Consider the following 24,905-nt stretch of genomic DNA (forward strand, 5'->3'; position numbering starts at 1 on the left):
AGAATTTCAGTATCAGCTCTGTTCCACTGCTTGTATGTAATTCTACAGGAAACTCTACTGCTAAAAAGAAACTATGAAAGAATGGATGCGTTTTCAGAGAAGTTCAAAAATTTCAAATTCTACTCTATGAATTAGGTAGATGTGTAGGTGGCAGAAGTGTCCAAAATATTTCACATTTTGGTAGCTTGTAAAATAGATAAGTTTAAAAAAACCTTATATTTCTAAAACATTACCAGACCACAGAGAAACTTCATAAATACTATTTCAGTTAATTTTCACAACCCCATGAACATTATCATCCCATTTTAGAGATCTAAAAACTGAGGTTTATATAAGTTAAATTTTTTTGCCCAGGGTGAGATAGCTAGTAAGTGGAAGCAAATTTTTATCTTCAGACTCCAAGTCCAGTGTCTTTCCATTATACTACAAGATACTTTACTAAAATGCACATTATGTATCAGTAAAATATAACAGCTATTACCTGCTAGAATAGAATTGATTAGTTTTGCCCCCTAGAGGATAAAATTATATATTTTCCAAAGATTTGGTTGCTACAGGTAACAACTTGGAGTTATAATATTAATAATATTGTATTAATATTTTATATTTATATAATAATATTGTGATATAGATGGATTAAAATATGTGGCTAACACTTTAAAAGAGGCAAATAAAAATAAAACCAAACATAAGTTTTTTTTTGAGACAGAGTCTTGCTCTGTCCCCTAGGCTGGAGTGCAATGGCGCGATCTTGGCTCACTGCAACCTCCGCCTCCCTGGTTCAAGTGATTCTCCTGCCTCAGCCTCCTGAGTAGCTGGGATAACAGACATGCATCACCACGACCAGGTAATTTTTGTATTTTTAGTAGAGACAGGGTTTCACCATGTTGGCAAGGCTGGTCTCGAACTCCTGACCTCAAGTGATCCACCTGCCTCGGCCTCCCAGAGTGCTAGGATTACAGGCATGAGCCACCGCGCCTGGCCCAAACATAAGTTTTTGTTGTTGTTGTTGTTGTTGTTGTTGTTTTAAATTAGGACTGTGAGCACAGCTAAATGCACTATTCTGTGTATATAGGACTAGGTAATGTATCGCTATTTTAATGTTTTTAGGATTTTAAACCTAACTATTATAAATCAGCCCCAAAGCATCAATAGTTTATGGTTGGACTTTAAGCTACTAGGGGTTTTGATATTTAAAGATCTTAATTTTCTTGATCACAAGGAGAAAGCTTATATGCAGTATGTTCTTTAAATCCATACAGATTTGGAGCATCCTCTGGCTCTATTGCTAACTACCTGTGTGACCTTGAAGAAATGCATTAACCTCTGTATCTATGTTTCCTCAAATTTATATGGGGCAATCATTCCTATGATTGCTTTGAAAATTAAATATGGAAGTGTCAACAAAGCATATGGTGGAGGATCTGGCGCTCAAAGAATATTAGTTATCTTCCTTAAGGAACTTGTGAGTATTGGTATATTGGGCTACAATGTGCCTGCTACAAAACCAAAACCAAAAACCCCTTCATCTCTGCTTGTCTCTACTACTAATGTCAGATAGTAGACATTAATATCTGACATTAAAGAGTGAGCTATTTAGCACCCCCTCTGGTACCTTGTTCACAGCCAGGAACTTGGTAGATGCCCAATAAATGTTAGTTGAATTAAACTGAAATCAAATTACCACATCCCCCCAGGGTCTCAAGTGTTTAATTAGAAGCCCACCATAGTCAGTATCTCATTGGCCAGTATTCGGCCAATATATAAAAGGATGCTGTCCTTGTAACATTCCTCCTTGGTCTCTGGGCCCTGCTTTTTTGTCATGGTTCATTCCAGCTGAACTAAAATTTCCCCAAACATGACTGAAGCGATGGGCCGAATCTAACAAGATTAAGTTTAATAGGGATAAATGTAAAGACTTATACTTCAGTCCAAAAAGAATCCTGTAAGAGTGCTAGATGGAGAATATGGGGATTAGCAGCAACATGTGTGAAAAGGACTTAGGGGTTTTAGTTGATATTAAGCTCAATTAGTCAACAGTGTGCTTTTCCTAACCAGAAAGTTGATGTGAACTGAGCCTGCATTAACTCCTGCACCAGCCTGGCGATTACCCGACTGCACTAGTTTTCAAACTTTAGCTATATCAGAATCGCCTGGCAGGCTTGTTAAAACACAGACCATGGCCCCATCCCCCAGAGTTTCTGATTCAGTAGGTCTGGGGTGGGGCCTGAGAATTTGCATTTCTAATGAGTTCCCAAATCAGTGCTAATGTTGCTGGTTCTGGGATCATACTTTGGAAATCACTGCCCTCCTTTATTTTGCCTGGTCAGGTAACACGGGTACTATTAGTAACAAAAATAGTGAAGAGACTGAAAACATAAGAGGGACAAGGAAGGAAGGAAAGAAATGAAGAGTTGTTATGTGCTATAGTGATATTAGTACGATTAATAATAATAGCTAACATTTGTTGAGAGTTTATTATGGGCTGGAAGTTCTACCAAACATATCATATGCAATTAACGACGGTAATAATAATAACTACCAACCAGATAGCACTTACTGTGTGCCAAGTTTTGTTCTATATGCTTTACATATTTCACCCTTACAACAGTCCTAAGAGGTACATATTTACTATGCTCATTTTTCAGATAAGGACAGTGCAGCCCAGAGAAGAAACCTGCAAAGGCCATGTTCACACACTCACAAGAGATATGGCTGTGATTTGGATCCAGATGTGATGGGCTGACAACAAAACTCCTGTGATACCATGAAGTCTTCGGGAGGCAGAATTGAAGTGAAGATGAAGTTTAGCTTAGAGAAGAAAAGAATAAATACATACAAAACATTTGATGTTGAATAAACAGAAAATGGTGTATTCAATAGAATTTGACTCAGCAATAAAAATGAACCAAACTACGGAAAACAACACCCAACAACAAGAAGAAATCTCAAAATAATTATGGTGAGTGAAAGAGGCCAGACCAAAAAAAAAAAAAAAAAAAAAAGACTAGAAAATGTTAACTACCCGATAGTGATGAAAAGCAAGCAGATCAGTGATTGCCTAGGGAGTGAGGGGAAGGGCACCCTGAAAAGAGGTAGGAAGGAAGGGATGATAAACAGGCAGAAGGAAACTTTTGAGGGTGATGGATATATTCACTACCTTGATGATGGAGATGCTTGCAAGGGTGTCAAAATGCATCACATCGTATGCTTTAAACATGCACAGTTTATCGTATGTTAATTATAGTTCAATGAAGCCATAAAAAACATATTTGAATTTAAATATGTTTAGTAGGATCCACAAATCCTATGAAGTAGACCAGTATTATTGTTCTACTAATAACAGATTGAAAATTGTGTTCGGTATACCTATAAAACAGGTAATTTTGACAAATAGCCCCTTCAGCATATCTAATGTATACTCAATATGTCTTACCAATTTCCAAGTAGAAGTTATCCATTAAGTAATAACTTAGGTTCTATTAAAACCTAATTCAATGGAAAAAACCTATTACTAAATTCTAGCTTATTAAAAACCAATTTGGCCATAAGAGGTCATGAATTCTAAAAACTAATAATACTTAAATATATTACTTAAAATTACTTAAGTATTAAATAATACTTAAATATATTTACCATAATAATAGTAGTAGTAGAAGTAATGCCATTTCCTTATTAAGTTTCCCGTTTTAAAAAATACCTTAAAAACTCTGAAATTTTTCTTCTGAAATAAATAAGAGGATAGATACAATTATTTTCATTTACCAGACATTAATTTTTAAATTGCCCGAAAAATGCCTTTTATACAACTTTTTTTTCATAACTGCTTTGATAACAAGAATCACAATCTGTTTGGAAGTTTGCTTTGCTCAGTGTCATAAGTTGGTTTACAATTCAATCGAATGCCCTGGTTTGTCACAGGAGCTCACCAATAAGCAAAACAGCCAAGGCTTTTGAAGACTAATTAGAAAAAGTACAATAAAATTAATTCACACAGCACATGTGTTTTTTAGACTTGGAAGAAATATACTGTCTGTGAGCAAAGAATTCTAATCACATTTGGAGGCACTCCTATAGAACTGTTCCTGGGATTTTTCAGGATTATTAACACATGCTGTTCTCTAATTATTTGTGATTTAGTAGACACATAAAACTCACCTGATTAAGCAATCAAAACTGAATCTACGGCAGAGGTGGGTCTCATGCCCTCTGCATCTTTATTCTAATTTCAAGACAGAACTGAAGTGTTTCTATCCCCTGACTCTATCCCTAGGGAGAACAAAGTCATACAAGTCAAAGATAAACTAAAGGATACAGCTGTGCCTCCAAGATAAGGAGGAGTAAAGTGTGGGGAAACAGGAGTAAAGACCAAATTCTCTGGTTCAGGAAGATCGATCCTCATCCCTCTATTGCCTGGAGGGGTGGTTTGGGAAGGAGGAGAAAAGGCCTAGAGGAGATGGCTTCCACCTGCCTGGAAGGTGGCCCAGAAAGAAAAGGAGTACACAGATTCAGTTTCAGCAAGGGACAGAGATCAGGGAGGAATTTGTGAGAAAGGCCATAGTGAAATAATCATGTAAGTGCCTTTGCCATTTCTCCCTCATTCCAAACTATATGGGGGTAGATGACTGCATGAAATCTCAGAATCCCAAGACTGGGGTCTTGGCTTTTAACAACTGACAATCAAGTGGGAAGGAATGCAAGCATATACTTCTAGGATGAATTATTGAGGTTCCTTTTTTTTTTCTTTTTTTGAGTCAGGGTCTTGCTCTGTCACCCAGGCCGGAGTGCAGTGGCACAATCTCAGCTCATTGCAACCTCAACCTCCTGGGCTCAAGCGATCCTCCCACCTCAGCCTCCCAAGTAGCTGGGACCACAGATGCAAACCACAAAGCCCAACTAATTTTTTTATATTTTTGGTAGAGACGGGGTTTCCCCATGTTGCCCAGGCTGGTCTTGAACTCCTGGGTTCAAGTGATTTGCCCACCTTGGCCTCCCAGAGTACTGGGATTATAGGCATGAACCACCACACCTGGCCCTATTATTGAAGTTCTATTAAGAGCCAGCCCTACCCAAAAAATCTATGATGTCTTCCACTGTGGGATAGATAAGGGTTCTAGTATATTAAGAAATCACAGAATAATAAGAAAAAAAAATCACAGAATCATGTTTACATAGCACCTCTATAGACTCAGTCATAATCTGGATTTCTCATGTGTGTCCAGGGATACATCATTTAATCAAGAAACACTAAGAACAAAATCTTGTGGAGAAGGATCTCAGTAACTGGTGGGTAACCAGGACTGGTTTCACAAATGTAGGACTTATACAGTAACACCAGTAACACAGTCCCCAAGCACCTCTCCCCCACCTGCCTCACATCCCTACTTGGTTTAATGCTCTACTCTGCTAAAAAAAAATTCTTAATACATTTTGAACAAGGAGTTCTGCATTTTCATTTTGTATCAGGCAATAAGTTTGTAGCCAGTCCTGAGGTTAACAATGTAAGACCTGGATTACAGACCTCTCGTTTCTGGGAAATCCCTTCTGTCTGGGCACCTTATTGCTAGTTGCAATATTTGTCAGATGTTTTTCAAAAGGGAACATAATTAAAATAAACTGCTACTCCTTAACCATGTGTTTTATTGTTCTTTAATAATAATTTTGGGCCGCCGTGGTGGCTCACATCTGTAATCCCAGCACTTTGGGAGGCAGAGGTGGGAGGATCACTTGAGGTCAGGAGTTCCAGACCAGCCTGGCTAACACGGTGAAACCCCATCTCTACTGAAAATACAAAAATCAGTCAGGCATGGTGGTGCATGCCTGTAATTCCAGCTACTTGGGAGGCTGAGGCAGGAGAGTTGCTTAATCCCAGAAGGTGGAGGCTGCAGTGAGCTGAGATCATGCCACTGCACTCCAGCCTGGGTGACAGAGTGAGACTGTCTCTCAAAAAATTATAATAATAATTTTAAAATTTTGCAGGGTGAGCCATTAAAAGTGGCTCACACTTGTAACGCTAGCACTTTGGGAGTCCAAGGCAGGAGAATTGAGTGAATTCAGAAGTTCAAGACCAGCCTTGGCAACAGAGTGAGAACTCATCTCTATTAAATTAAAAAAAAAAATCAGCCAGGCATGGTGGTGTGTGCCTATTGTCCCAGCTACTTTGGAGGCTGAGGTAGGAGGATCACTTGAACCCAGGAAATTGAAGCTGCAGTAAGCCGAGATCATGCCACTGCATGCCAGCCTGGGCAAGATAGCAAGACACTGTCTCAAAAAAATGAAATAAAAATAAAAAATATTTTTGGAATCAAGCATACATTGTGTGTGAGACATCAGGTAAAGTGCTAATACTATAAAGAAACATAAATGCCAGAGATGTAATCCTAAGTATAGTTTCCTGCAGAATTTTTTTCTTTATGTACCTTTGCATTGTATCTGTATTCCTTTTAGCAGAGTGACTGCATCTGAACAACTACATCCACAAGCTCTCTGGCCATATCTATATGCACAATCTATTCAAAAGTATTTTGTCAACTTTTATCTCCATTGTAAAATTATGCAGATATTTGGATCATCCCAAGAAGTAAAGGTCTCTACATGTGAGTACAGACTGATCCCTTAATTTGTTCCTTCTTGGCTGCCAATGCCACTGGCAGAGGAACCTCTAACACTATTTTCTAAGGGACAAGGCTCAAGTGAAATTCTGATCTACCAGGACTTGCTAATTATTAAAGTAAAGCTGAAATACCACACACAGAAAGAGTTGCTTTATAAGAGCGGTAAGAATAGGTCCAGGCCATACAACACTGATTTCCACACACACACCTCTATTGTTTTGTGTTATTTTGTTTCCTTTAACTAAGCTAACTTTTAAAGGGTTACTTCTACAGCAGCCTAGCAGACACACAACTGTGTCTGTTAACAATGAATTAGATTTTCTGGTTGCAGAAAAGTTACAAGATCTGGGCCTCTTTGGGGTGAAAACAGAGAGCTAAATGTGAATAAATGCTGCAGTAGAGATGATGGCCAAAAAGAATGAAGGCTACACAATTAGGATATTCAGAGACTGTTAATGTGAATCACACACTCTCTCTACAAGATCTTCATTTCAATAATTGTCAAATTAATTTCATAAGTACAGTAAAACCTCATTGATTTGGATGCTCTCAACTTAAAATTTGTATAAGTAATATAATAGAACTCTGCTGGTTTATCTTTCTATAGTGGGCACAAAAATGACAGGTATAGGCCAGATGCAGTGGCTCACGCCTGTAATCCCAGCACTTTGGGAGGCTGAGGCAGGCGGATCACTTGAGGTCAGGAGTTTGAGATGAGCCTGGCCAGTATGGTGAAACCTCGTCTCTACTAAAAATAGAAAAATTAGCCTAGCGTGGTGGTGCACGCCTGTAATCCCAGCTACTCAAGAGGCTGAGGCAGGAGAATCACTTGAGCAGGAGGTAGAGATTGCAGTGAGCCAAGATCGCACCACTGCACTCCAGCCCAGGCAACAAAATAAACCACCTCTTTAAAAAGAAACAATTTTAAAACACCCTCATGTGCTTTATAATTCTTGGCTTCATTACATAATAATTTGGGTTGGGCATAGTGGCTCACACTTGTAACAACAGCACTCTGGGAAGCCAAGGCAGAAGGATTGCGTGATGAGCTCAGGAGTTTGACACCAGCAAGGGCAACAGAGTGAGAACTCGTCTCTATTAAAAAAAAAAAAAAATTAGCCAGGCATGGTGGTGTGTGCCTGTTGTCCCAGTTACTTGGGAGGCTGAGGTAGGAAGATCGTTTGAACCTGGAAGATTGAGGCTGCACTGAGCTGAGATCATGCCACTTCATGCCAGCCTGGGCAACAGAGCAAGACACTGTCTCAATAAAATAAAATTTAAAAAATTAATAAAACATATTTTTAGAATTGAGTATCTACTAGGTGCAACACATCAGGTGAGGGGCTAGTATTATAAAAAAACATAGATCAAAGGTCTGTCTTTAGTGAGCTTAGAGGCCAGTGGGTGAAACAGGTCAGGTACATGGAAATGTGACTCTAAATACCAGGTAACTCAAAAACTATGGAATGAGGCTGGGTGTGGTGGCTCATGCCTGTAATCCCAACACTTTGGGAGGCTGAAGCAGGAGGACTGCTTGAGGCCAGGAGTTGGAGACCAGCCTGGGCAACCTAGTGAGACTTCGCCTCTACTAAAAATTTAAAAATTAGCTAGGCCTGGTGGTGCACACCTGTAGTCCCAGCTACTAAGGAGGCTGAGGAGGGAGGATCGCTTGAGCCCAGGAGATCAAGGTTGCAAGAGCTATGACTGCGTCGCTGCACTCCAGCCTGGACAACAGAGTGAGATCTTATCTCAACAACAACAACAACAACAAAAAGTATGGAATATGAAGGCTACAGATAATTTGTTCTGTTCATTAGAGCAGAGCTTCTAAAGTATGATGTGGTCATTGCTCTATAGAGAATTATTGTAAATACTTAATTTTTTTTTAACTTTTTCTTTTAAGTGCCATAATGCAGATTTTCCTCTTCATTGAAGCAACTTACACTTAACCTTTAGTTGTTGAACGCCTACTTCGAGTAAGAGATTGTGCTAGGTATTGAAAGGAACATGCTGAGAAAGATGCTGTTTCTGATCTCAACGACTTTTCTCAAACAAGTATTGCCCACGCTAAATGAAGTTAGGAAGGGGAAAGTCTTAAGTAGCCTGCTATGAGAGCACAGGGACTGTGTATTACATTAGCTTCCACCAGAAGCCAACCATGAGACAAGAATGCATGCACAAGTGGTTTATTTGGGAGGTGATCACAGAAAGCACCAAAAGGGGAGTCAGGAAGTTAGACTAGCCGATAGCAGAAGGTATATTATGGAACAGATTCCTGCTGTGAGCAACTGGGGCTCAATGTTGCTGGGGAGCTCTGGGGACAGAACAGAAGATGCCTTCATTAGCCTGAGGGGCAAGGACACTCAGGTATTTATCTTCCAGTTTGCTTCCTTCATTGGTTAAAGGCTATTCCTGAGGAATGAAAACTTCTGGCACTTGTGAGCTGCCCTGGTACCAGGTGCAAGAGGAATGTCCTCAGGCAACTGCTCACAGCTGGAAACCTAACTATGTTCCTGGAGATGATGTGCTTGGGGGAAAGGGCAGGATGCTCATTGTATCTCCCATGCAAGAGGGAAATATGATTCCAGATTTGATTATGAAAGAAGGCTGCTGGCAGAAGTGGTATTTTTAGTAGGGCCACACAAAGATGGAGGTAGTGATGGAGGAATGACAAACTTGGCTGTAGTAACTACAAGACTAAAAGCAAAGAGATGGAGAAGGGTGCATAGTCATCACTAAAAGCAAATATCCCTGCATAAACAGAGTTTAGGGTTCACAAACGAAGAGGAATAGAGGGAAATATGGCCAAAAGACAAACAGTAATCAGAAAGAGGCCTCTACATGTCCTGTCGAGCAACTTTAAACTCTATCCCGTAGGGTCTCTATCCTGTAGTCAAGGAGACTAAATATGTTTGATTACTGGAGTGACATGATTAAATTTTTATTTTAGCAAAATTACTCTAGAAATTTTGGCATAATGTTTCAGATGGCTTGGAGGAAGGGACAGGAGACTATCATTAGAGCCAAGGTGAGACATAATCAGTGATGGTACAAGGGCATTAACAGTGAGAACAGAGAAAGGAAATAGGTGGAAGACACTCTGAGAGATGCTCCCGGGGCTGCACACCAGAAAGGAAGATGGAGAAGAAGAGGAGGGTCTCAGAAATGAAGCCCATGACTCACTGGATTGATGTTGTCTTAAACTGAGGTAATATATTATAGCAGGAAGAAGAGAATTTGTGGTTGGGGTTTGGATCTGTTGAATGAGAGGCGGACTATTAATCTGGAGAAGTCTGGCAGGTAAGGTGTATCCAGAGAGCCAGAGCCAGAGGTATACATTTGGGATGCATCCCAACAAACTGACCAAGGAAGAGGATAAAATGAGACAGCTTCAGTTTGGTATTCCCCCATTATTAATTCTGAATTAATAATGTTTTTCCATAAATATAACTTGGAACAATCATTTCAGGATACTCACTAATTGGGATATAGAATTTCCTTTTCCAATTTTTGTTTTAAGGAGGAGGGCTGGCAAGATGGCCAAATAGGAACAGTTCTGGTCTGCAGCTCCCAGCAAGATCAACACAGAAGGCAGGTGATTTCTGCATTTCCAACTGAGGAACCAGGCTCATCTCACTGGGGCTGGTTAGACAGCGAGTGCAGCCCACAGAGAGCGAGCAGAAGAAGGGTGGGGCGTTGCCTCACCCAGGAAGCACAAGGGGTCAAGGAACTCCCTCCCCTAGCCAAGGGAAGCCGTGAGGGACTGCACCATGAGGAATGGTGCATTCTGGCCCAGATGCTATGCTTTTCCCACGGTCTTTGCAACTCGCAGACCAGGAGATTCCCTCGGGAGCCTACACCACCAATGCCCTGGGTTTCAAGCACAAAACTGGGCAGCTGTTTGGGCAGACACCGAGCTAGCTGCAAGAGTTTTTTTTTCATACCCCAGTGGCACCTGGAACACCAGTGAGACAGAACTGTTCACTCCTCTGGAAAGGGGGCTGAAGCCAGTGAGCTAACGGGTCTAGCTCAGTGGATCCCACTCCCACGGAGCCCAGCAAGCTAAGATCCACTGGCTTGAAATTCTTGCTGCCAGCACAGCAGTCTGAAGTCGACCTGGGACGCTCCAGCTTGGTGGGGGGCAGGGCGTCCACCATTACTGAGGCTTGAGTAGGCGGTTTTCCCCTAACAGTGTAAACAAAGCCACCAGGAAGCTCGAACTGGGTGGAGCCCACTGCAGCTCTGCAAAGCCGTTGTAGCCGGACTGCCTCTCTAGATTCCTCCTCTCTGGGAAAGGCATCTCTGAAAGAAAGGCAGCAGCCCCAGTCAGGGGCTTATAGATAAAACTCCCATCTCCCTGGGACAGAGCACCTGGGAAAAGGTGCAGCTGTAGGCGCAGCTTCAGCAGACTTAAACGTTCCTGCCTGACAGCTCTGAAGAAGGCAGCGGGTCTCCCAGCACAGCCTTCAAGCTCTGCTAAGGGACAGACTGCCTCCTCAAGTGGGTCCCTGACCCCCATGTCTCCAGACTAGGAGACACCTCTCAGCAACAGTCAACAGACACTTCATACAGAAGCACTCTGGCTGGCATCTGGCAGGTGCCCCTCTGGGATGGAGCTTCCAGAGGAAGGGACAGGCAGCAATCTTTGCTGTTCTGCAGCCTTTGCTGGTGATACCCAGGCAAACAGGGTCTGGAGTGGACCTCCAGCAAACTCCAGTAGACCTGCAGCAGTGGGACCTGACTTCAACAAAAAGGATGTCCACACAGAAACTGCACTCGACGGTCACAAACATGAAAGAACAAAAGTAGATAAATCCAAGAAGATGAGGAAAAACCAGCACAAAAAGGTTTAACATTCCAAAAACCAGAAAGCCTCTTCTCCAAAGGATCACAACTCCTCATCAGCAAGGGAACAAAACTGGACAGAGAATGAGTTTGACAAATTGACAGAAGTAGGCTTCAGAAGTGGGTAAGAACAAACTCCTCTGAGCTAAAGGAGCATATTCTAATGCAATGCAAGGAAGCTAAGAACCTTGAAAAAAGGTTAGAGGAATTGCTAACTAGAATAACCAGTTTAGAGAAGAACATAAATGACCTGATGGAGCTGAAAAACACAGCACAAGAACTTCGTGAAGCATACACAAGTATCAATAACTGGATCGATCAAGCAGAAGAAAGGATATCAGAGACTGAAGATCAACATAATGAAATAAAGCATGAAGAGAAGATTAGAAAAGAAAAATGAAAAGGAACGAACAAAGCCTCCCAGAAATGTGGTACTATGTGAAAAGACCAAACCTACATTTGATTGGTGTACCTGAAAGTGATGGGGAGAATGGAACCAAGTTGGAAAACACTCTGCAGGATATTATCCAGGAGAAATTCCCCAACCTAGCAAGACAGGCCAACATTCAGATTCAGGAAATACAGAGAACACCACAAAGATACTCCTCGAGAACAGCAACCCCAAGACACATCATTGTCAGATTCACTAAGGTTGAAGTGAAGGAAAAAATGTTAAGGGCAGCCAGAGAGAAAGGTGGGGTTACCCACAAAGGGAAGCCCATCAGACTAACAGCAGATCTCTCTGCAGAAACCCTACAAGCCAGAAGAGAGTGGGGGCCAATATTCAACAGTCTTAAATAAAAGAATTTCAACCCAGAATTTCATATCCAGCCAAACTAAGCTTCATTAGCAAAAGAGAAATAAAATCCTTTACAGACAAGCAAATGCTGAGAGATTTTGTCACCACTAGGCCTGACTTACAAGAGCTCCTGAGGGAAGCACTAAACATGGAAAGGAACAACCGGTACCAGCCACTGCAAAAACATATCAATTTGTAAAGACCATTGACACTATGAAGGAACTGTATCAACTAACAGGGAAAATAACCAGCTAGCATCATAATGACTGGATCAATTTCACACATAACAATATTAACCTTAAATGTAAATGGGCTAAATGCTCCAATTAAAAAGACACAGACTGGCAAATTGGATAAAGAGTCAAGACCCATTGGTGTGCTATATTCAGAAGACCCATCTCACGTGCAAAGACACACATAGGCTCAAAATAAAGGGATGGAGAAAGATCTACCAAGCAAATGAAAAGCAAAAAAAAAAGCAGGGGTTGCAATCCTAGTCTCTGATAAAATAGACTTTGAACTGACAAAACTCAAAAAAGACAAGAAGGGCATTACATAATGGTAAAGGAATCAATGCAACAAGAAGACCTAACTACCCTAAATATATATGCACCCAATACAGGAGTGCTCAGATTCATAAAGCAAGTTCTTAGAGACCTTCAAAGAGACTTAGACTCTCACACAATAATACTGGGAGACTTTAACACCCCACTGTCAATATTAGAGAAATCAATGAGACAGAAAATTAACAAGAATATCCAGGACTTGAACTCAGCTCTGGACCAAGCAGACCTAATAGACATCTACAGAACTCTCCACCCCAAATCAACAGAATATATATTTTTCTCAGCACCACATCACACTTATTCTAAAATTGACCACATAATTGGAAGTACAACACTCCTCAGCAAATGCAAAAGAACAGAAATCATAACAAACAGTCTCTCAGATCACACTGCAATCAAATTAGAACTCAGGATTAAGAAACTCATTCAAAACTGCACAACTATATGGAAACTGAACAACCTGCTCCTGAATGACTACTAGGTAAATAATAAAATAAAGGCAGAAATGAATAAGTTCTTCAAAACCGATGAGAACAAAGACACAACATGCCAGAATCTCTGGGACACAGCTAAAGCAGTGTTTAGAGGGAAATTTATAGCACTAAATGCCCACAGGAGAAAGCAGGAAAGATCTAAATTCAACACCCTAACATCACAATTAAAAGGACTAGAGAGGCAAGAGCAAACAAATTCAAAAGCTAGCAGAAGACAAGAAATAACTAAGATCAGAGCAGAACTGAAGGGGATAGAGACACGAAAAACCTTTCAAAAAAAAAAAATCAATGAATCCAGGAGCTGGTTTTTTTGAAAAGATTAACAAAATAGATAGACCACTAGCCAGACTAATGAAGAAAAGAGAGAAGAATCAAATAGAAACAAACAAAAAAAATGATAAAGGGGATATCACCACTGATCCCACAGAAATGCAAACCACCATCAGAGAATACTATAAACACCTCTACACAAATAAACTAGGCAATCTAGAAGAAATGAATAAATTCCTGGACATATACACCCTCCTAAGACTAAACCAGGAAGAAGTCAAATCCCTGAATAGACCAATAATAAGTTCTGAAATTGAAGCAGTAATTAGCCTACTGGCCAAAAAAAGCCCAGGACCAGACGGATTCACAGCCAAATTCTACCAGAGGTACAAAATGGAGCTGGTATCATTCCTTCTGAAACTATTCCAAACAGAAAAAGAGGGACTCCTCCCTAACTCATTTTATGAGGCCAGCATCATCCTAATGCCAAAACCTAGCACAGACACAACAAAAAAAGAAAATTTCAGGCCAATATCCCTGATGAATTATCGATGCACAAATCCTCAATAAAATACTGGCAAACCGAATCCAGCAGCACATCAAAAAGCTTATCCACCACAATAAAGTCGGCTTCATCCCTGGGATGCAAGGCTGGTTCAACATACGCAAATCAGTAAATGTAATCCATCACATAAACAGAACCAATGAGAAAAACCACATAATTATCTCAATAGATGCAGAAAAGGCCTTTGATAAAATTCAACACCCCTTCATGCTAAAAACTCTCAATAAATTAGGTATTGATAGAATGTATCTCAAAATAAGAGCTATTTATGACAAACCTACAGCCAATATCATATTGAATGGACAAAAGCTGGAAGCATTCCCTTTGAAAACTGGCACAAGACAAGGATGCTCTCTCTCACCACTCCTATTCACCGTAGTATCAGAAGTTCTGGCCGATGCAATCAGGCAAGAGAAAGAAACAAAGGGTATTCAAATAGGAAGAGAGGAAGTCAAATTGTCTCTGTTTGCAGATGTCATGATTGTATATTTAGAAAACCCCACTGTCTCAGCCCAAAATCTCCTTAATCTGATTAGCAACTTCAGCAAAGTCTCAGGATACAAAGTCAATGTGCAAAAATCACAAGCATTCCTATACACCAATAATAGACAAACAGGGAGCCAAATCATGAGTGGACTCCCATTCACAATTGCTACAAAGAGAATAAAATACCTAGGGATACGACTTACAAGGGATGTGAAGGACCTCTTCAAGGAGAATTACAAAGCACTGCTCAAGGAAATAAGAGAGGACACAAACAAATGAAAAAACATTCCATGCTCATGGATAAGAAAAATCAATATCATGAAAATGGCCATACTGCCCAAGGTAATTTATAGATTTAATGCTATCCCATCAAGCTACCACTGACTTTCTTCACAGAATTGGAAAAAATTATTTTAAACTTCACATGGACCCCCAAAAACAGACCATATAACCAAGACAATCCTAAGCAAAAAGAACAAAGCTGGAGGCATTACGCTACCTGACTTCAAACTATACTACAAGGCTACAGTAACCAAAACAGCATGGTACTGGTACCAAAACAGATATGTAGACAAATGGAACAGAATAGAGGCCTCAGAAATAACACCACACATCTACAGCCATCTGATCTTCGACAAACCTGACAAAAACAAGCAATGGGGAAAGGATTCCCTATTTAATAAATGGTGCTGGGAAAACTGGCTAGCCATATGTAGAAAGCTGAAACTTTCCTTACACCATATACAAAAATTAACTCAAGATGGATTAAAGACTTAAACGTAACACCTAACACCATAAAAACCCTAGAAGAAAACCTAGGCAATATCATTCAGGACATAGGCATGGGCAAAGACTTCATGACTAAAACACCAAAAGCAATGGCAACAAAAGTCAAAATGGACAAATGGGATTGAATTAAACTAAAAATCTTCTGCACAGCAACAGAAACTATCATCAGAGTGAACAGGCAACCTACAGAATGAGAGAAAATCTTTGCAATCTATCCATCTGACAAAGGGCTAATATCCAGAATCTACAAAGAACTTAAACAAATTTACAAGAAAGAAACAAATAGCCCCATCAAAAAGTGGGCAAAGGATATGAACAGATACTTCTCAAAAGAAGACATTTATGCAGCCAAAGACACATGAAAAAATGCTCATCATCACCGGCCATCAGAGAAATGCAAATCAAAACCACAATGAGATACTATCTTACACCAGTTAGAATGGCAATCATTAAAAAGTCAGGAAACAACAGATGCTGGAGAGGATGTGGAGAAATAGGAACGCTTTTACACTGTTGGTGGGAGTGTAAATTAGTTCAACTATTGCGGAAGACAGTGTGGCATTTCCTCAAGGATCTAGAACTAGAAATACCATTTGACCCAGCCATCCCATTACTGGGTATATAACCAAAGGATTATAAATCATGCTACTATAAAGATACATGCACACATATGTTTATTGCGGTATTATTCACAATAGCAAAGACTTGGAACCAACCCAAATGTCCAACAATGATAGACTGGATTAAGAAAATGTGGCACATATACACCATGGAATACTACTATGCAGCCATAAAAAGGGATGAGTTCATGTTCTTTGCAGGGACATGGATGAAGCTGGAAACCATCATTCTCAGCAAACTATCACAAGGACAGAAAACCAAACACCACATTTCCTCACTCATAGGTGGATGTTGAACAACAAGAACACACGGACACAGGGCAGGGAACATCACACACTGGGCTGGGGGAGGGATAGCATTAGGAGAAATACCGAATGTGAATGACGAGTTGATGGATGCAGCAAACCAACATGGCACATGTAGACCTACGTAACAAACCTGTACGTTGTGCACATGTACCCTAGAACTTAAAGTATACATATTAAAAAAAAGAACATTAGGTCAATGGAGAACAATATTTCCCCTATATCATCATCATAATCATCACCATTATCATCACCATTGATAAAGGCCAGGCTAAAAGACATGGCTTAGATGAGGAGCAACAATGGGCATTGTAATGCTAAACCCTACAATTAAACAAATTTATCCACCAAGTCATATGCAAAAGAAGACAACCACAGACCTCTCCAGGTGAGAATTCACCTTGTGAAACAACTTCAGGCATGGAAAAGCTGACCAGAATTCATACACCCAGCAATTTATTCTCAAGAGTAAAAGAGAAGGGATAGAGCCATGAATGTTCAGTTCCACATCCCATACTCACCAACAAATTATTTAACTCACTTATACATATGGATGCCCCATATCCTGAAAACTGAATTTAAATAAATTTCTTCCTTCTTTGTCACGTCCCTCCTCCACCACCTATAAAGTCATAGTCCAAGGACTTAAGGAGAGTTGGAAAATAGAATATAGAGTTAGAGAAGTCTTCAGAGATCACTCAGCCTGCCTCATCAGTGCAGGAAGGTGAAGTGACTTGTCCAAGGTCACACAGTTAATTAGTGGAAAATCTTAGGCTAGTATCCCTTAGTTCATAGAGATCTTGGAAAATATGCTGTTACTTGATTCCATAATTTTTTACACCACTCAGAGGTGCCTTTGAGAAGAAACATCAGCCAGATGGTGATAACTTTTTCAAAGAATCTCTAACCCAGAGAGGGAACTTAATGAAGCAGCAGTCTTTCACATGGCCCTTATTTATCCTAATCTGAGCAATGTCTTCTGAGGCCACTAGCTGTGTTCCTTCTCCTACTCTGGAAAGTCCATGTCTTTCTACCCAGAAAATGACAAAAGGCTGACTCTGTCCATTGCTTCTGGGGAACCACCTCCCAACTAGAACAGGACTTGACACATAGCAGGCACTCAAGAGATGGTGAGTGATGAATGAATAAACAGGTTTTCCTCTCATTCAGAGGGGGTATGAGATGAAAAAAGTCAGTGCTATTCCAGTTAAGGCAAAGAAACACAATCAAGAAATGCATCAATTTACTAAACCCTGCCAAAAATATTTTCTAAACATTTTGACCTGAAATGAATCCAATTATTAACAATTATCATTTGAATTGACTTAAGTGGAAAGAATGGAAACGAAAACCCAGAGTAAAGAAACAGTGGGAGACAGATGCAAGTAAAAAAATTAAAAAGTATTACAGAACCACAATATTTATGAGGGACAGTCCTAAGAATCCCATGATTTCCCAGATTGATAAGGGAACAGTGAGCACTAAACCAAGTTCACTCCTGAGTAAAATGCCTCACTTCTGAATACCAGCCCCAGAGCATTTAAGATTTGTGTTATGCCAGGAACTTTATGTATCCTATTCTATTTTAACCTTACAATCATCTACCATGAGGTATGCATCACAGACTCCATCATATGAGGACATTATGCTAAATGAAATAAGTCAGACATAGAAAGAAAAATATTGCATGATCTCACTTCTATGTGGAATCTAAAAAAAATAATAATATATATAGAGAGAGAATAAAACAGAGGTTACTGGCAGAGGAAATGGGGCAATGTAGGTCAGAGTATACAAAGTAGCAGATATGTAGGATGAACAGGTCCAGACATCTAGTGTACAATATGAGGACTACAATTAATAAAATTATACTGTATTTGGGATTTCTGCTAAGTTAGTATATTTTAGCTGCTCTTACCACAAAAATGTGAGTAACTATGTGAGATGATGAATATATTAATATTAGTTGGCTTCATTACAGTAACCATTTTACTATGTATCAGTATCCCATGACATCATGCTGTACACCTTAAATATACACAACACAATTTATTTAAAATAACAAACTCCACCATATACTATACACGTTAGGAACCTTCACAAATGTTAAATTGCTAGATACCAAACTTGTGCTATATAAATGTTTAAGTTTACTTCCTTCTCTCTCTCTCCTTTGGCTAAAAATTTTCCTCTTGCTCATTCACATGTAAATCCATTGATTTAAAAGTATTTATTAAGTAATAGATGGGAAAATAGATTAGTATATATGAGCAATGAACAATTTGTAATAAAATTAAGAATACAATGCTATTCAAAATAGTATCACAAGGAATAAAACACTAAGGAATAAATTTGACAAAAGAAATGCAAGATTTATACACTGAAAATTACAAAACTTTGAGGAAGCTAAAGAAGATCTAAATGCCGGGTGGGGTGGCTCACACCTGTAATCCCAGCACTTTGGGAGGCCGAGGTGGGTGGATCACGAGGTCAGGAGATTGAGACCATCCTGGCTAAAATGGTAAAACCCCGTCTCTACTAAAAAATACAAAAAATTAGCCAGGCGTGGTGGCACGCGCCTGTAATCCCAGCTACTCAGGAGGCTGAGGCAGGAGAATGGCGTGAACCCGGGAGACGGAGCTTGCAGTGAGCCGAGATCGTGCCACTGCACTCCAGCCTGGGCAACAGAACTAGACTCTGTCTCAAAAAAAAAAAAAAAAAAAAAAAGAAGATCTAAATAAATGGAGAAATTCCATATTTATGGAATGGGAGATTCAGTATTGTTAATATGACAATTCTCCCCAGCCTGATCTATACATTGCATGCAAATTTCAGTATGCATTTTTGAAGATATCATCAAGCACAGCCAAACATTTATGTGGAAATGCAAAATACCTAGCACAGCTGAAACAATTTTGAAAAAGAACAATGTTGAAGGACTTTCACATCTTCATGTAGAAACTTATTATAAAGTCACAGTTGTAAAGACAGTAGGACTAGGATCAAGATAAACATATAGATCTGGAACAGAATTGAGAATCCAGAAATAAATCTCTATATTTTAAGTCAATTGAGTTTTGGCAAAGGTGTCAAGGCAATTCATTGGGCAAAAGATTACATTTAACAAATGGTGCTGGGACCAGATGCAAACCAGATGCAAAAAAGATGAACTTAGATCCTCACCTCACACCATACACAAAAATTATTATGGATTATAGAGTTAAATGTAAGAGCTAAAAATACAACTTTTAGAATAAAATATAGGAGAAAATCTTCAAGACCTTGGATTAGGCAAAGATTTCTTAGATATGACACTAAAAGCACAGTCATTACAAGAAAAAAATTGAAAAATTAGACCTCATCAAAATTTAAAACGTTTGCACTTCAAAATACATCATAACAAAAATAAAAAGAAAAGCAACAGACTGGGGGGAAATGTTTGCAAAACTCATGTCAAAATAAAGGACTTGTAACTAGAAGATATGAAGAATACTTACAACTCAATAAGACAAAAAAACCAAATCAAACCATGGGCAAAAGACATGAACAGAGATATATGAATAGCTAATAAGCATATGAAAAGATGCTCAACATCATTACTCATTAGGCTAATGCAAATGAAAACCACAGTGAGACACCATATCACATTCACTAGAATGGCTAGCAGACAGACAGTAATAAATGTTGGTGAGCAGGTGGAGAAAAAGGAACTCTCAACCATTGCTAGCGAGCATATAAATTATACAGCCACTTTAAAAAATGATTTGCCAGTTTCTCAAAAAGTTAAACATAAAACTACCATACAACCAAGCGATTCTACTTCTAGGTATCTACCCAAGATAAATGAGAACATATGTTCACATGAAAACTTGCACCAGAGTGTTTATGCCAGCATATATTAAAGACAACCCAAATGTCCATCAATTGGTGAATGTATAGACAAACTGTGGCATATCATTACAATGGAATATTATTTAGCAAAAAAAGGGAACAGACTAAGCTAGGTGCAGTGGAGTACCTGTAATTTCAGCTACTCAGGAGGCTGAGGTGGGAGCACTGCTTGAGACTGGGAGTTCAAGACCAGCCTGGGCAAAAGAGCAAAACCCTGTCTCAAAAAAAACAAAGCAAAACAAAAAACAGACCATTGACACAAGCTACATGGTGAATGAACCTCAAAAACATTGTATAAAGTAAAATAAGCAAGACACAAGAGACCATACATTGAATGATCCCATTCATCTAAAATGGTTTCTCAAAAAGATACATTTATAGAGAAAGAAAGTAGAATAGTGGTTAATTGGGAGTAGGGTTATATGAGCTGTGACTATAAATGAGCATAACGGATCCAATTTGGGGACAAAAATGTTATAAAACTGATTTATGGTGATGGTGGTACCACTTGGTAAAGTTACTAAAAATCATTAAATGGTATGTTTGGAATAGGTGAATATGTAAAATATACCTCAATAAAGTTGCTAAAAAAAACCTAAATTTTAAAATAAATTATTAAAAGCTAACATATCTTTGATTTTAGATCTAATGTACATTATTTGCTCAAGTTCAAACCTTACTTATTTTTATATTTTATTTTTAGAGACAGGATTGCCCTCCGTCATCAAGGCTGGAATGCAGTGGGTGATCATGGTTCACGGTAGCCTTGACCTCCTGGGCTCAAGGGGTCCTCCCACCTCAGCTTCCCAAGTAGCTGGACTACAGGCACATATCACACTGGACTAATTTCTTTCTTTTTTTTTTTTTGCAGTAACAGGGGTCCTGATATGTTGTCCAGAATGGTCTCAAACTCTTGGACTCAAGCAATCCTACCACCACGGCCTCCCAAAGTGCTGGGATTACAGGCATGAGCCACTGTGCCTAGCCAAATTCAAAGATTAAAGTCATTTTTGAAGCATTCCTCCTCTTCTTGGCCATACAGATGAGGCACTAAGGCCTTCTTTATTCTTCCTGTAAATTCTATTGCATGAAACCATTTCTTTCTTTTCCTCCCTAAAAAAAACCATATTATTCATTCAGGTTTTCCTTATTTACCTTATTTAATTTTATTATAATTGTAGGTGGCTTCCCTATTTTTACTTACTTCCTACAGGTTATATAGCATTAATTACTAGATTAATCTTCTAGTGACATTGGTTTCATCAGGTGGCACTTTAACTCCAGACCTCTAATTGTTCTCATTGCAGGCACTATACTGTGTGTGATGGTTAATTTTAAGTGTCAACTTGACTGGCTAAAAAGATACTCATTTAACTTGGTAAAGCATTATTCCTTGGGATGTCTGTGAGGGTGTTTCCAGAAGAGATTAGCATTTAAATCAGTAGACTGAGTTAAAAAGATCCCTCACCAATGTGGGTGGGTAGCATCCAATCACTGAAAGCCCGGATAGAACAAAAAGGCAGAAGAACAAATTTGCTTTCTCTTCTGGAGCTGAAACATTCATCATCTCCTGCCCTCAAACATCAGAGCTCCCCAGGATCTCAGGTTTACACCATTGACTCCCCGGTTCTCAGCCCTTCAAACAGACTGAATGACACCATTGGCTTTTCTGGTTCTCCAGTTTGCAGATAGCAGACTGTGGGACTTATCAGCCTCCACAACTGTGTGAACCAATTCCCATAATAAATCTCCTCATAGATCTGTCTATATATATCCTGTTAATTCCACATCTCTGGAGAACTCTCACTAATATGATGTGCAAACAATAGCCTTCCTGTTTGGACCCACACTATAGTTCCAGATTTATTTTTCACTCAATACAATTCATTTACTCTATCAGATTGGCTTCCATATTGTCCCCTGTCTTAGTTTCTTAAGACTACTGTAATAAATGACTATAAACTAGGTAGCTTAAAGCGAGTTATTTGTTCTCTTACAGTTCTGGAGGCCAGAATTCTGAAATTGAGGTGTCAGCAGCTGTTCCATCTGAAGGGTCTAGAGAGAATCCTTCACTGCTTCTTCCAGCTTCTGGTGGCTGCAGGCAATCCTGGTGTTCCTTGGCTGGAAGGCACATCACTCCAAACTCTGCCGCTGTCTTCACATGGCCTTCTTCCTGTCTGTCTTCTCTTCTAAGGACTTAGGACCCACTCTAATCCAGGATGCTCTCATCTCAAGATCCTTAACTCGATTACAGCTGCAAAGACCTTTTTTCCAAATAAAGTCACCTTCACAGATTCCAGGTGGACCTGTCTTTTGGGAGGCCACAATACAATCTACTGCCTCCCCCAAGCACCCTATGTCCTTTTATACCTTTGGCTATGTTGTTTCCACATTAAAAATTTCTTTTTCATTCTCTTTTCAAAATACAGATTGTCTGTCCAGCTAGCAAAGCCTCTCCTAGTCAGAACACCCTGTATTCGTTTCTCCTTTTTCTGAACTCTATCGCACTCACTGTTCCGTACATTTCTGCATTGTTTATGATCATGTTTGTAGGTCCTGCTTGCCAACCAGATTTTAATCTCTTGTAAGAGGATCTCAAACTCTAAAACAGTGTTTCTCAACTTTGGCTGAATATCAGAATCATCTGGGGATCTTTAAAAAGACCACCCCAGAGGTTCTAATTTAACTGGTCTTGTTGTGTGTCCCCGGCATGGGTGTTTTTTTAAAGCTTCCTTATTTCACTCTAATATGGAGCCAAGATTGAGAACCCACGGGTTTAAAGCATTCTCAATGGGGAGGGCTAAAATTGTTTCTTGGTGGGGAGGGCGTACAAAAATCTTAGTAACCATGTTTTTGTTTGTTTGTTTGTTTGTTGTGAGACGGAGTCTCGCTCTGTCGCCCAGGCTGGAGTGCAATAGTAACCATGGTTTTGTCAGCCTTCAAATGGCCAAAGTACATAAACAGATATATAGTACTATATATCTATGCCATTCAAATTTAATGAGCAAATTTCATGAGGGGGGTGGCAATGAGAGGAAAAAAAATCTTATTGGGGGGAAATAATGAAAGGCTTAGAAACACTACTCTAAAGTATATCAAAATCATTTGTGGAGCTTGATAAAATGCACATGGCCAAGCCTCCAGAGATTCTGAGTCAGGAGTTTGGGCTGTGGACCTGAATTCTATATATTTCATAACTAATATTTATCACATGCTAACTATATAGTAAGTACTGCCCTGAAAGCACCCATATATGATCTTCACTTTACGGATGGAAAAACAGAGGTACAAGGAGCAGTCTGCCCAAAGTCACTCAGCTAGTAAGTGGCAGGAAAAAAGAAAATGACCTAGGCATTCATGTTCATGCACTTAACCCCAATCACAGGACCTCAAGTATCGGAGCATGAGGACCACTGTCCTGCTAGAAAACATACCCCATAGTTCATTTCTATTCCCTTCCATAAGGAGCAGAATGCTTCATATACAGGAGAAGCCAAAGTGCACTTTTGAGTAAAGACCATGATTAAATAAAGAACCAAAGAATTGCCAGCTAGACTACAAGTAGGGCTACAGGGTACGAAGTATCAAGATCACCAGTCAGGGCTACAAGGGGTTAGATTCCATGTGCTGACAGGGTTGGTTACTGTGAAACTGGTTAAATGGATAAGGATAAAGAAGCTTTTGTCCTTAGTCTGAGGTTTAGGTAGTACTTGGGAAGCCTCCAGTATATTAGTGATGACAATTAACACAGAGTTAAACCAACAGAAATCAATGCTGGCCAGGCGCAGTGGCTCATGCCTGTAATCCCATTACTTTGCGAGGCTGATGCCGGTGGGTGGCTCCCCAATCTGGGCAACGTGGTGAAACCTCGTCTCTACAAAAAATACAAAAATTGCCCAGGAGTGGTGGTGCATGCCTGTGGTCTCAGCTACTTGGGAGGCTGAGGTGGGAAGACGGCTTGAACCTGGAAGGTCGAGGTTCCAGTGAGCTGAGATCACACCTCTGCACCCTAGCCTGGGTAACAGAGGGAGACCCTGTCTCAAAACGAAAAACAAAAAACAAAAAAACGAAAAAACAAGGCAACACTCACTTCTATGATTTCAAAAGCGACTTGATTGTTTAGGATTCCTTTAGAACAGGGGTTTTTAAATTCCATAGACTTCTTTGGCAATCATTTATGATTGCCATATAATAATATATGTTATATATTATGTCATATAGTAATATACAATTAGAAAATTATTCTGAGAAAGGTAAAGCCTATGGACTACATCTCAGAATAATGTTTCTAAATGTATATAATAAAATTATGAGCTTACAAAGGCAACCAACTATACTGAATTACAGTTATCAAAATATTTTTTAAATGTGTGATAGGGTAATATCTTGTGTTTCCTTTACATTTTTAAAAAGATCTAGTGGCATGTCTAAAAACAACTGTAATTTGAAGTTGTGATGAATGTAAATGATATTTTAAGCTATTCATAACAACTTAAATGTGGTAACAGAAATATCTGTGATTTCTAATGGTGACAGAGTCATAGGTACTGCTAACACTAGTGTGGTTTATTGCCAAATTCATAGTAGAAAGAAATGTTAATTTTCAGTTACAGACTAGTAAAAATAAAGTTGTAAACATTTTTTTCCCATCCATGAACCT

The 24,905-nt window shown here is 39.5% G+C and overlaps 1 long non-coding RNA gene across 1 annotated transcript; it reads left to right on the plus strand.

The window, feature by feature from the left end:
- Positions 1-729: 729 nt before the first annotated feature.
- LOC129532718 (uncharacterized) lies at positions 730-3,996 on the plus strand. The gene is made up of 2 exons (XR_010132897.1): positions 730-847; positions 2,649-3,996. It is a non-coding gene; the product is annotated as an uncharacterized lncRNA (long non-coding RNA).
- Positions 3,997-24,905: the final 20,909 nt, after the last annotated feature.

Source organism: Gorilla gorilla, chromosome 2 (genome assembly GCF_029281585.2).
Source record: "Gorilla gorilla gorilla isolate KB3781 chromosome 2, NHGRI_mGorGor1-v2.1_pri, whole genome shotgun sequence".
Lineage (NCBI taxonomy): Eukaryota > Metazoa > Chordata > Mammalia > Primates > Hominidae > Gorilla > Gorilla gorilla.